The sequence below is a fragment of the Miscanthus floridulus genome, chromosome 7, assembly GCF_019320115.1.
Source record: "Miscanthus floridulus cultivar M001 chromosome 7, ASM1932011v1, whole genome shotgun sequence".
Classification (NCBI taxonomy): domain Eukaryota; kingdom Viridiplantae; phylum Streptophyta; class Magnoliopsida; order Poales; family Poaceae; genus Miscanthus; species Miscanthus floridulus.
The window spans coordinates 103,488,412-103,503,030 of NC_089586.1; the positions used below are offsets into that span (position 1 = coordinate 103,488,412).

The 14,619-nt window shown below is 42.1% G+C and overlaps 2 pseudogenes; one reads left to right on the forward strand and one right to left on the reverse strand.

The window, feature by feature from the left end:
- Positions 1–235: 235 nt before the first annotated feature.
- LOC136465986 (uncharacterized) lies at positions 236–3,437 on the reverse strand (annotated as a pseudogene).
- Positions 3,438–8,721: 5,284 nt separating this feature from the next.
- LOC136464068 (U-box domain-containing protein 33-like) lies at positions 8,722–13,409 on the forward strand (annotated as a pseudogene).
- Positions 13,410–14,619: the final 1,210 nt, after the last annotated feature.

Consider the following 14,619-nt stretch of genomic DNA (forward strand, 5'->3'; position numbering starts at 1 on the left):
ACGCCACGTTGGCTTGCCTAGTCACTGCCCAGCAGGGGCGCCTTCAGTTTTGGCCCAACAACGAAGCCCAGTAAGCAGGAGACTAGGGCAGACGAAATAATTAAAGTAGTGCCTTGTTCATTCAAAGTGACAGACCATGTCAATGTTTAATGCAAGGCATGCAAAATGATACATGCGCCATGCACTGGGCACTCAAACTACATGATGCTCTTCTCTGATGACACTATGTCTTTTCCTATTCTTTTTCGAGAGTGCTTTCTCCTCCACGGCCAGCTGAAGTGGATCGAATTTTGGCTGAGCCGGTTCCTCCTGAAACATTGATGGTTGCCTTTGCAGATGTCCTAGCAGCCGTGCCAGCACTTGTCTCGATTATAATAGATGCACTTCCACCAGCAGCTGCCTTTGCAGATGCTTCAGCAATGGCTCTGGATTTTGTGTAAGACACCCTTTGTTTCTTATGGCCAGACTGAAAAAAATGGAAAGAAATTACTTTACTAAAATTTTGTCTTTTTAAATCACCTCACTGAAATTTGCTAACCTGAAGATAGGATGAATTGACAGATGAATTGGTGTGACTTGAAGATAGTACTAGACGCTTTCCTTTACGTTGCTTGGATTGTGCAGGTTCCATTGCCAATGGATTGATATTTGCCTGCCTTGTTGCATTGGTGGCATGCTGCTGTGAAGGATTGTGTGACCCCGAGCCTCCCTACAGTTACACACCAAAAGTTAGCGCATCTGAAATCAGCAAACAAATAACACGATAATAAAAGGATAAACACCATTGTCACAGTGCATGTTCTGGTGTTGTGACCATCCCCTTTACACCGGCCACATTTGATTTTAGTACCAACTCTTGATGACTTAGTGCTTGATTTCTTTGGCTCTGAAGGATCTTTTCTCCTGTTTTTCTTTGGCCGGCCTGGCATCTTTTTCACTCTAGGAGACAATGGTTTAGGATTCTGGGACACAGGCCATGCCGACTCATGCTCTATAGGTTGCAGGACATGTTGATATGTCCTCTTGTATGCCTCAAGAGAAAAACACATGTGCACATATTTATTAGGCTCTTCAGACATCTTGAACAGGGCAGCACAAGCATGTGCGCATGGAATCCCAGAAACTTGCCAATATCTGCATGAGCATGTCCTGTTGTTGAGATCTACGGTGAACCTCTATTTTTTATCTCTCACTTCAAAACCAGCTTCACCATTCCACAAGACATGACAGTACTGGGTCCTATGCCTGATCTTACAGACCTTCCTGATAATGTTGGGGCATATTTCCATTAACCACCTCTCACTGTTGCTCCTATTCTCTTGGATTCTTCTAGTCACAAGGATCCTTATGTCCTCCAACATTATCAAGATAGGCTTAAACCTTGCTTCTATAATCCAACTATTAAATGATTCACTCATGTTGTTATCAACAGATTCACAATTGGATCCAACCTTGAACCAAGCTCGGCACCAATGTATGGGGTCTGCATTCTGCAAATCTTTCCATCCTCTAGGAGTTTTGTTAGCGATCTTATTCTTGTAATGATTAAACAACATATCATTTGAAGCCTTCGCAATCTTCCAGAACCTCTTTTGGTACTCTTGTAGCCTATGTTTTTTCCTCCAGTTGGCATAAATGTGTCATGCACACATCCTATGCTCAGCTAATGGAAACATCTCATTCACTACACTTAAAAGCCCCTGCTTTAATAGATAAACTAAATGTTATTATCCAATTTTAAGGATCTCCGTGGCATACATGTCATAGGTTGTGGTCACAATTACCTTTTGTTGGTCTGTTATAAAAACCCATCCTTCTGCACCATAAGGGATATAGATATCTTTTTGAAGATGCCCAAGAAACCAACCCCATGAATTTTTGTTCTCATATTCGACAACAGCCCAGGCTATTGGGTAAATCTGATTATTGGCATCCCTTCCAATAGCTGACAGCAACTCACCTTTCATAGGCCCCTTAAGAAAGCAACCATCAAGCCCAATAACTCTCCTACATCCATCCAAGAATCCCCTTCGACATGCATCCAAACAGATGTACATTCTCTGAAATACATGGTCAGTTTCTTCAGGATCTAGAGCAACATGCACACTGGTTCCAGGATTACTTCGCTTCAGCTCCAATGCATAGTCAAACAACTTTGAGTACTCGCCAGTCTAATAATCCATTATCTTCCTGACAACCCTTGCCTTTGCCCTCTTAATCATTGTGATTGACACATCGACACCCATGTCTTCTTGTACTGTCTCCTTCATTGCTCTAGCTTTCCATGCTAGATTAGCTTTGATTGTACTCTCATACTTGTCACATATTCTTTTTGTAGATAACCTTTTATTTTTAAGTTCTGGGCAGCATGCATGATTTGGATTATATGTCATAATCTGAAACCAATGTGTCCTGGAGTTGTATGAAGCATGGAGAACCCAGGGACATCCCTTCCACATGCATACAGCCCTAAGCCTCTGCTTATCATTCTTGGGATATCTGATATTTACCTTCATCTTCAATGCATACCTTTCTATTGCATCTTTCAATTGATCCCTTCCTCTAAAGCACATATCCACAGCAAAATGTGGAGTCTCAGCATGACTATCAAATATTGGAAACCTGCAGTTCCTTCTCCTTGAAACACCATCACTGTCCTCATCATATGATGCATCATGATCTGAATCAAAGTATGCAATGCCATCTCCACCTTCATTGGCTTGAGCAAAATTGTTGACATCACTACCTCCAGGAACATCCAAAAAAATTGGGGTGTCAAATGGAATATCTCCTCTCTTCCTCGCAGCCGACATAAATTGTTTGTATTTATTTCTCATCTCCCTTACTTCATCATCTTCATCACTTGTAAATCATGTGGCATCAAAATCACTTCCTGATTCTTCTTCCTCCTCATTTTCTGCATGTTGATCACCCTTTTCGTCATTCTGACCATCCTCATGAGTGGTAGGAGCCTCCAAATACATAATATTCACATCCTGTCCAGCACATTGATTACCTTCTTGTTCATTCAAATCCATAATGTTCTCATCTCTGAATAAGGCAAAGACGTCCTCATCTCCATATTGTGTCTCTGTACCTTCTTCATTGCTACTCATGTCCAACTCAATTTGTTCAGTGTATATGTCGATAGCACCTGCAGATCCTATCTCATCAAGCATATCCATGCAGGACTTATCATCTACAAGCAGCCTCATTCCACTATTTAGCTTTGCACCAATTGGCAACCAGTACATCCTAACAGATCTCTGAAAAGTGATGTGATCTATCAAATGGCCATTGAGCACTGGGATTGATAATTTGTCCTTATCTATGTGTGATATTCCCAAATCCCCATTGCAATATTGCATCTGTGACCCATCAAGAATAAATTCCCCATTGAAATGAAATCTAACGGTCAATACCTCAGAATCTCCCATGTTAATTCCGCCCTACATATCCATTTTGTGGTCAAATTCCATCAAAAAAATCAAAGCGCCCAAATCAAATTTAGATCCCACGAGCAAAATTTACCTTCAATCGCTAGCCCACCTCCACGATGCAGGTTCCTCCACAATGAGTCACACCTCCACGATGCAGGTTCCTCCGTGTCGCTCGTGTGCAGCTGCCATGGGGAGGAGAAATGAGATGCTGCTGGTGTGTTCAAAATGAGAATGGGAGCAAAATGGTCTGTTTAATAGGAGTTAAAACCCTAAGCTGACTGGGTAGCAGTGACTGGGCAGCAGTGGCGGACCCAGGAGCAAAATTGGGGTGTTAAATAGATAACAATAGAAGCAAAAAACAGCATCCTTATAAACACTATATTCCAACCAAGGACTATTTGTGAACCACTTATCATGAAAACTCCTATTGTGACCATATATTTTTCTTTTGGCATATGCATGACCTTTTGGTTGGCATGGACCTAACAAGACATACTCCCTTTTTGCATCATCCCTAATGTTTGGATGCATTTCCTCAATGGGTTTTCTAAGTGCTGGATCTGCAACAATATCTTCAGGACCAAGCACATGATTAGAATCGCCCTCCTCCACAAAATTAGCATTTTCATTGCTAGTTTCTTCTGCTGGAGGTTGGCTCAACTCTACCGCAGCTGCAGGCAAACTAGTTTGGTCTAGTTCTACAATTGGTTGGCTCAAATCTACATCTACTGCACTAGCTCTGGTACTTACTGACTCTTGTTCTGCACCTTGAGATGGCGCTGGAGGAGGTTGGATGCTTCCTTGCTCTTGCTCTGGATCTGGCGGTGGAGGAGATGGAGGATGGATGGTTTGCTGTTCTTGTTTAGCAACTCAAGAGAAATATGATGCAATAGTCCTTGTCCTCTTCATCTAATTGGAATCAAAAATTCAAAATTAGCAGTTGAAATCAAAACTAGCAGAGATTACTTGAAGTAAATACTGAGAAGAACCGAAGAATTGAAGAAATACCTTCACACAGGGACAGGGGAGCTCCGGCAAGCGGCAACCGAGGGGCGAGGGGCGAGGCTCGGCCCTGCCTGACTGCGAGGGCCGAGGGCGACGGCGGCCGCCGGGCGCTGGCAAGCAGGGGCCGCGCCGCCGTGGGGTGGAGCAGGAGGCGGGAGGCAGGAGCGGCGGTGCGTGCCTGGTACGAACGGGAGGCCGGAGGCGGAAGCGGAACCGCGGAACGAAGGCCGAAGAGTCGCGACTCGTGAGCAGCTCCCGTGGTCTGCCCTAGTCTCCTGCTTACTGGGCTTCGTTGTTGGGCCAAAACTGAAGGCGCCCCTGCTGGGCAGTGACTGGGCAAGCCAACGTGGCGTGCCATGTCAGCGAATGGACGAAGTTGGCCCGATTTAGATAGTTCAGGGACTGAATCAGACGTTTTTATAGTTGATGGACGAAATTGAGCCAAGCATGATAGTTCAGGGACGATTTCGGCTATTTTGCCAAAAAAAAAAAAAGAATATAAGAATGTAATAATACTTACCGTGAAGATTCTGTGGAATCTCCTAGACTGGAGGCACGGAGATGCAGCACAACGCCAAAGAAAGCCACCAGGAAACTACTCTGCAAATTATGCTCTGCACGTTGACCGCCTCTTTTACAATCGTACCAGCCTACCAGGGCAAAAACGCGCTTGGGCCCTGACTCAAAAGTCTCCGCGCTCTGATAGCAGTACAATTTTAAATTGAGCTACAGTTTTTCTCTTCAATTTCATTGCAGGACTCGTTTAGTTGGGTGAAATTTGGAAATTTAGCTACTGTAGCACTTTCATTTTTATTTGTCAATTAGTATTCAATCATGGACTAATTAGGCTCAAAACATTCGTCTCGCGATTTCCAACCAAACTGTGCAATTAGTTTTTTTCGTCTACATTTAATGCTCTATGCACATATCGCAAAATTTAATGTAATAGCTACTGTAGCATTTTTTAGGAAAATTTTTTGGAACTAAACGTGGCTGCAGTTGCAGGCAGGAGGGCCCGAGGACGTACTGGTACAGAAGACGCGGTACACCACACCACACCACAGATGGCCCAACTGAATTCATTAACACCAAATGGGCCAGAATCATGGTTGACTTACTCCCTCCGTTTTAAAAATAGAGTCGCTCATGCTAATCAAACTTTCTTAACTTTGATTAAGTTTGTAGAAAATACGTGCAACATTTATATCTCTAAATAAGTTTATTATGAAAATATATTCAACGTATCTACCTAATGATACTAAATATATACCATAAATATTAATATTTTATTAAATATATTTGGTCAAAGTTAAAAGTTGCTTACTTTTTGAGAAACGAGAATGACTCTCTTTTTTTAACAGAGAGAAGTACATTGTTGGAATGGTCAAAGTCGGAATGGTCAAAGTCTCCCGGTTCAGGGAGTTTATTTAGGATATATATGTATATTATATATTCCCGTGTTGCGCGTTATATTAAACCATGTTACATTATAGTAACCATATATGTTTTCTTATTACTACGAAGGATTCTTCTGTAAGCTTTCAAAAAAAAAGGATTCTTCTGTAACTTAATAATTGCATTCTTTTTCAAGTTGATCATGGGACATGGATGCCAGCTTCTTCGACAAACGATCGTCAACATCAGAATGTCTGGCCGCGATTGGAGGACAACGATCGCCCGCTTTCTTAGACGCAACGTCGCTTCTTCTGTAAACTCTTCGTGCTTCTGCTAGACGCTACAGTAAAACGTAGTTCAGAATTTGTAGCTGCAGCGATTATCGCTACAGTGAAACGCAGCTCAAATTTTGCAGCCGCAGGCAGAGCAGCTACGTTGCTAACATTGCAGCAGCCGCTGTAAAAAACCCAACTCTGCTCGAGCTCAGCATCCGGAGAACCGAAATGATCATTTTTTTAATTAGTTGGACGACCTAGGTGAAAATCCATGGTATACCGTGGATACATATAGTCATTTTTTAGTTTGATGATCTAAATAAGATCTATAAAAAATTGAAGGATCTACGTGCATTTTACTCTTTTTATAAGATAGTTCCTATACTTATCAAATCGTGTAGTTACTATATATAAAAACCATATTTCTAGTGAGTAGTTGTTTTAAAATAAATTTTAATCCGGTCGTGTTCCTCCATCTACTCATCACACCTCTTCCTATCTTAGTTCCTGTATAGCATAGTTTCTTGTTTAAAAAATATTTTCTTATCTTTTTTTTAAATTTCAATGTTGCATTATCATTTTATAGTTAATAAACATAGAATTATCCTAGTATGTGGATTAAGAGTGCTATGACATGCTTATTTTAAGCGGTTTCGGAAACGCTAGACGAGACCCCTAATTCGCGAACGTTCATTGAATTGGAAAGCAGCGAACAAAATTCCGACACATTCAGTTTCTTTTTTGGGGAAAAAATAATTTCGACCTATTTCCCTATTTAGTTAGTACTGCATGCGCTCATTCTCTTCGGTTACTCATCTTCAACAGGCTGCACCGGTGTGTTGGGGGCCCACACAAAACATTTACTTTAAAATGCTATAATTTTTTAACAGTATATCAATTTTCAATTCCATTTGCATCATTGTGTTCTACGTGACGAGACGAATAAAATTAGACCTCACTTCCATATGTTTCGAAGACTTTTATTCCTGTAGCGAATTATATGTACTAACTTATAATTATAACTATATAACTCATCACCTAAAACGTATAACATATAACTTATAATTATAACTATGCCAAAACTTGAAACACAAAAGTTATTGAACACATTATTAAACATAAAGTAACGAATTAACTTATAACTTGTACAAAAACTTGAAAACACAAAAGTTATTAAACACAAAGAAACGAATTAACTTATAACTTATACTGAAACTTAAAAACACAAAACTCATGAAACACTTATGAACAAAAGTTATCAACACAACATGTATGTATAAGTTATTATGTATAACTTGTGTACATAAGTTATTCTATACAACTTACTAACGGTGGAAAAAAATAAAAAATAAAAAAATAAAAGGTGAAAAGAATATAGAAAACACATAAGTTATTCAACGTAACGGAATGAATTAACTTATAACTTATACCAAAACTTGGAAACTCAAAAATTATCAAACACAATTTATGTACAAAAAATATTAATCAAAACTTGTATACATAAGTTATTCTATACCACTTGTCAACGCTGTCAAAAAGAAATTAAAAAACAAAAAAATGTATAAAAGAAGGACATAAAAATATAAAAAAATGAAAAGAATACTAAAAAAAATCGAACTGGAAATATTGAAATACAAAAAATTCGGATGTAACTCAGATGGACGGAGACAAAAAGGTCGGCTGCACCAACGTGTTCGCTCAATTCCAGTGGTAGAGAAAAGAACGAAAAACAAAACAAAAAACATCCGCAAACGCGCAAGCCGCGGAACGAGTTGGACGCACCATTCGTCTGTCCGCATCTGCAGGCCGTGTAAACGAGCTGGACCCACTGTTCGCCCTATTACAAATAAGTGGGCGCACGCTAAAGTGAAATTGGGACAGCTAGATAGTGTTGCGCAGCACAAAGAGATAGAGCCCTGCAAATAAGACCTGGTTTGAATCTATTAATTGCTAATAATTAGCTAGCCAATAATTCATAGTTAATATTACATGTTATTAGCTAGTTTGGTCCAACTAGTATAATAGTTGTTAGTTGGATATTCAGCTAACATGTTTAGATTTAAGGAGCTAATTATAAATAGCTAACTATTAGCTATATGGCTCCAAAGATAGTCTAATATAAATCAACTATTGTATGCCTTTTTCTACTGTTGATGTGACTTTATTTACAAGATAAGCTTATATCAAACTTGCTCTAGTGATATACTAACGTTTACCAAATAAATAGATACTACTTTCTATCTTCTAAATTATAAGACATTTTGTTTTTTTAAATTTATTATTTTTTCTAAGCACGTAGACACATTGTATATTTAAGTACATAGCAAAAGCTATATATATCTAAAAAAAACTAAAACGTTTTATAATTTATAAAATGGATGAAGTACTACAAATCCACAAACATTTTTTTATCGGACAGAACCAAAGGAGGTTGTGGGATATATTTTGGAACGGAGACCGGAGGAACTATACCAACTAATAATCCTTGTAGAGTTGACCAACAAATACAAAGTCACACGCCATGGCAACGATAAAGGTATCTAATTAACGCTGCTCATCCGCTCCAAACCATCTCGTGAGAAGAAGCGCAAACAGCGGGCGAAAGGATGGAGGGCGCCGGCAGTGCGGCGCACAGGCGGTGGGACACGTCGTCGTCGTCGCAGTACAGCTTCAGGACGTCCGTGAGCAGCGCCGCGGAGATCACCGGCGGCGATGAGATGGAGGCGAGGCCACCGTCACCGCCCGTGGACAACAGAGTTTTCGTGGCCGTCCCGGAGGACGTCAAGCACGGGAAGAGCACCCTGCTGTGGGCGCTGGAGAACCTGGCCAAGGACGGCTCCGGCTCCGGGGTCGTCATCGCTCACGTCCACTGCCCCGCGCAGATGATCCCCATGAGTAAGACTTCCTTAATACCCGCACTGTTTGGACGATTTTCAGATGAGTTTGTCGCCATGAATCTGAAATTCTGAATGCTGCTGCCGTCTGCATCTCCTTCGGTTTGCTGTTCCTGGAAACAATGGATATGGTTTGTTGACTCTAGATAGCAGTCAGGGTCAGGCAATCATAAGGCTTCATACTCTGTACACACAGCACAGCTGAAAGGGATTTTTCACGTTTTGTGATGCAAATCGAAGCCCCATCTTCTTCTTAACCACTCATAAGTAAACATACCTTCACTTGCTTACCTGCTCATTCTTTGTTAGATGAGCTGCTAAACTTGTTTTCACCGTTCCAAAAAGGCTCTTCCATCTTCTGAATTCGTGCTGCACGGTTCCATCCTCTGAAAACCATGATTACTGGCCAGAAAAAACTCTCGGAACTAGTATTATGCATTGATGGTGACGCCTCAGGTGCACGCCCCCTCGTTGGAGGTATTGTCATGAGCCCCCCTTACTCTCCAGGAGTTTGACTGAAAAACCTTAGTTCTCCATTCGGCCTTCCCCTTCTCGGAGGCATCGCTATGAAAAAAACCTATTCATCCTTCTAGTTTACATCACTTGTTCTTTGTGACGTGATGTGCAGAGTGACGTGTGTGATAGCTGATGTTTCTGAGGACCGTTATTGTGTTTCTTGCGGGGTAGTTTTGCTGTTGCCTTTTTCATGAGGTTATTGTTTTTGTTTTGCTTTTTTATTTATTATAAAATGTTTCTTCTCTATTAATATATGCCCGACATACACTTGTCACTGGCTCTTCGAAATAAGATTATGCATTGAAAGAAGCTGGCATAAACGCTCTCAATCTATGAGTCTGCCAGCAGTGTTAAGACCATAATTTCTTTACTAGATACAGTAAAAAATCTTCCATGATGAGATATATACCTCATGAGTTTAAACTTCATAGAATTGTCATTATTCTGTTATTTCAGTGGGAGGAAAAGTTCATTACACTATGGTGAATGCAAAACAGGTCAATGATCATAGGAAGAAGGTGCGAGCAGAGGCAGAAGAGAAACTAAATGAATACGTCAAGATATGCATAAGGCAGAAGGTGCTCCTCCTCACCTCTCTCATGCCATGAATAAAACTAATGAACCACATAAGCCATTCAGTATTGAATTGGAGAATATAGTGAACGCATATGTATCTTAATTGACAAATTTCTGCCAAATTACTTTCCATAGGTCAGCTGCGAGAAAGTAATAATCGACAACGAGGATGTTGCTAAAGGGCTCGAGGAGCTAATTGCTCTTCACGGCATCACCAGGCTTGTCATGGGAGCAGCTGCAGACAAACATCACTCAAAGTAAGGATTACACACCTAATGATTGATGTCTTTCTCGCGTTTTTTTTTTGTAGTTTAAGGCTACAAAAAACATCATCAAACAAAGCATATAATTCCATATTAGCACACAAAGTTCCATATTGTGGAGCTAAATCTCACTGAATTGAAAGTAATGAGGGAAACAGAAGGGGGGAAAAAAGGTTATTCTACCTAATAAGTGTTCCCCTATCGTAGGAAAATGAAATCACTGAAGTCCAAGACGGCACTCAGACTGACAGAGGCAGCAGCTTCATCGTGTAAGATATGGTTTACTTGTAAAGGGCATCTTATATGCACCGGGTAAGATTAAGCCAAGAAGGCTATTACCTTCCTAAGATAAATATTATTTTCTAGGATACTAGTATCAGTGAAGTAGTCAACAATTGTGGCTATGGTTTGAGTTCCACTAGAGTTAGTTGCGGTAGCATCTCATTTATTCGAGTCTTAATGTCTTGCAAAAGAGTTAATGTCAGTAAAGTTCATTGGAAAAATACCAAAGAAAGAGATTAAACCATACCTCTAAACGCTGCAGGGAGGCAAAAACAACTGTTCCTGCAATACCACCATCACCTGCGTTCACGGTTGCATCAGAGTCATCAGTAACCAGCGTTGGTAGCTGTCTGAGATCAATGACAATCCGTCATTCAGAGAGTAATGCATCAAGCTCAAACGGAAGTCCAAGGCACGATCTGATACGATCGAGAACAGAAGTGGGGATGTATCCATCTCTAGAATCTATCAGTACACCGTCTCGGCTATATGAATCCTGTGGCAGGTCTACAATAACATCAAGAAGTTCTATAGATTCTTGGGATGAATTTGGGAGGAGATCGCAGAACTCATGGCACGATGTATCAAGAAATGATGATGCGGTCACTATCTCTGGATTAGCAATGCCGCATGGAATGCAAGAACCTGATGATGAGAACTTTTCATCCCCTTCTCATGAGCTGGTATGTATCATGAAGAGACATAACTTCAAGGTAAACAAAACTATCATAAATGAAGTATAACAGGGGACTGAAGTATGTTTGGTACCACACAGGAAAATCCAGGCGTTGATGCTAATGCTAACATATACAGAAGACTCACAGAGGCTCTCAGTGAAGCTGAACGGTATAAGAAAGAAGCACATGAAGAATCAGCCAAACGCCTAAGAGCTGAACTAGATATGGCTTCAGCTCTTGGAAATGTAAGTGTTCTCCATTATCCATGATTGAGATTGCAAATACTGAACCAAACAAAGTCACATACTACTGCTTTTACAGGTATACGAGTTATATCAGCAAGAGATAAGGCAGCGCAAAACAATCGAGGAAACACTGGCGAGCCAAGAACAGGAGATTGAAGAAATGAAAAGACAGCATGATGTGACATCCAACGAATTACATGCCGTCAAAGAGCAGAAACTCGTCCTTGAACAACAAATAACAGAGATGGCATCTGCTATCAAAGATTACGAAGAGAAGATGGTAGCAAACGAATACCTCACCCAAATGCTGCAAACAGATAATGAGAAGCTGCAACAAGAGCGCGACGCAGCTGTAACTGAAGCTGAAGGCTTGCGCCAGAAGAATGACAGTAAGGTTTCAGCACCATTGCCAGCTGAAACACTGAACACCGAGTTCTCCTACTTTGAGCTGGAACAAGCCACTGAAGGTTTTGATGAGAGGCTTAAGATTGGCGAGGGTGGATTCGGAAGCGTCTACAAAGGCTTCCTCCGCAACACAACCGTAGCTGCAAAGCTGCTGAATCCACAGAGTATGCAAGGACAGTCAGAATTCAACCAAGAGGTGACGGAATTCATCAGATCATTCTCTTTTTCTCTTCATTCAAGCAAATAGGCAATTATCATGCATACCTGACCCTTAAGTGTCGTGTCACCATTGTAGGTTGCTGTTCTCGGTAGAGTGCGGCATCCAAACCTTGTCACGCTGATTGGCGCGTGCCGGGAGGCATTCGGCCTGGTGTACGAGTTCCTCCCCAACGGCAGCCTCGAGGACCGGCTGGCGTGCACCAACAACACGCCGCCACTGACATGGCAGGTGCGCACCAAGATCATCTGTGAGATGTGCTCGGCCCTTATCTTCCTCCACTCGAACAAGCCGCACCCGGTGGTCCACGGCGACCTGAAGCCGGGCAACATCCTCCTGGACGCCAACTTCGTGAGCAAGCTAGGGGACTTCGGCATCTGCCGGTTCCTGAGCCAGTCCAGCACCACCACCACCAGGGCCATCACCACGAAGCTGCACAGGACGACCACCCCGAAGGGGACCTTCGCGTACATGGACCCGGAGTTCCTGTCCACCGGCGAGCTCACCCCGCGGTCCGACGTGTACTCGTTCGGCGTCATCATCCTGCGGCTCCTGACTGGGCGGCCGCCCAAGAGCATCGCGGGGGTAGTGGAGGACGCGGTGGAGCAGGGGGGAGCTGCACACCGTCCTCGACCCGACCGCGGGGGACTGGCCGTTCGTGCAGGCCAACCAGCTGGCGCACATCGGCCTGCGGTGCGCGGAGATGAGCCGGCGGCGGCGGCCTGACCTCGCGGGGGAGGTGTGGAAGGTGGTGGAGCCCCTCATGAAGGCCGCCTCGCTCGACGCCGGGCGGCTGTCGTTCGCGCCGTCGTCGCTGGATGACGCGCACGCGCCATCCTACTTCGTCTGCCCAATCTTCCAGGAGGTGATGAGCGATCCTCACATCGCCGCTGACGGGTTCACGTACGAGGCTGAGGCGATCACGGGGTGGTTCGACAGCGGGCGCGACACGTCGCCGATGACGAATCTGAAGCTCGAGCACTGTGAGCTGACGCCCAACAGGGCGCTCCGCTCGGCGATTCTCGAGTGGCAGCAGCAGTTGCAGCAGCAGCGGAGATAACCATTTAGGCCCCGTTTGGTTCTCTTGGAACCGGCCGTTCCTGGCCCGAAAATCTTCCGTGCTTATTTACGGAAGCGCGCATACGACTCCGTGGCGGATGCTAACAACCTAATTTCAACTGCACATAATGTTTGTAACTTTGTATTCCATGGGTCAAAATTTGTTTAAATTAGAAAGAAAAATAAAGAGGAAAATTCTTAGAGCAGCTCCAACAGACTGGGTAAATATATTCGTGAAGTCATTTATAGCTATTGTGCTAAAAAAAGCATTTCAACTGCTTGTCTATAATATTTTTCATTTTTTCTGGCCGGCTATCCCACCATTTTCACTGGCCATATTTCCCTAGCGAGTCCAGCTGCCTATCTGTGTTTACTAATTTAGCTAGGCTGTTGTAAAACTCTATATTTTAAATAGACTTTCTATTTTACATAATGGCTAAATCTCATAATTTAGCATCTAATTTTATCAAGTTTTTTTGGAGTTGCTCTTAGTCTTCTGGAAGATTAGACATAGGAATCTCAATGTTACCTAGTGTCGGGTATTGATAGTAGAGATACCAAAAGCAAGAAAGTTAGTATTCACGTTGACTTTCCCCGGATGGACCAAGACGTATTAAAGGGTCTCGTCTGACCCCAAGGCCGCGGGCTCCGTCTCGTCCGACCCCGAGGCCACGGGATCCGTCTCTAGGGATGAAAACGGTCGAAAAAACTCTCAACCGTTTTCTACTTTTACATTTGAATACGAAAACGAAAGCGAAAGCGGTAAAGCCGGATACGAAAACGAACACGAACTTACGGAATATAGAGAATTTCGAAAACAAACTAATTCGAGCGGAATTATGTCGAACACGGTCGGTATACGAAAAATCAATACAAAATATTGACCTGTTGGACCGTACATAACAATTAACAAGTGAATAATAATTAAAAAGTTCTACAACTTTCTTAAAAAGTATCTTCATTCAACACCATATAAGGAAGATATGATTTTTCTAGGCAACAAGTGCTTGTACGCAATTTAATATAGTGTTGAAACTTTGTTTAAATTTTTTGAACATTTTAAGGACCTCAAATGAAAAACTGAAAACTAGAAAGTTGTAGATCTCGTCGAGAGCTATAATTTTCATATAAAAATCATCTTCATCCGAGATCGTACGAAAAAGATACAATTTTTCTAAGGTTGGACTTCTAGTGGGCCAAATTTGGTTTAAACCGAATTTCGAATTCGAGATATTCTGAATTAAAAGTAGAAAAGTAAAAAATGGTCGAAAAAATGTCTAAATCGTTTTCGTTCCGATTTTGAATTTGGTGTTTCGAACTTTGAACCGAATTCGAATTTGTCCGAAAATACGAATTCGATCGGATTAAAC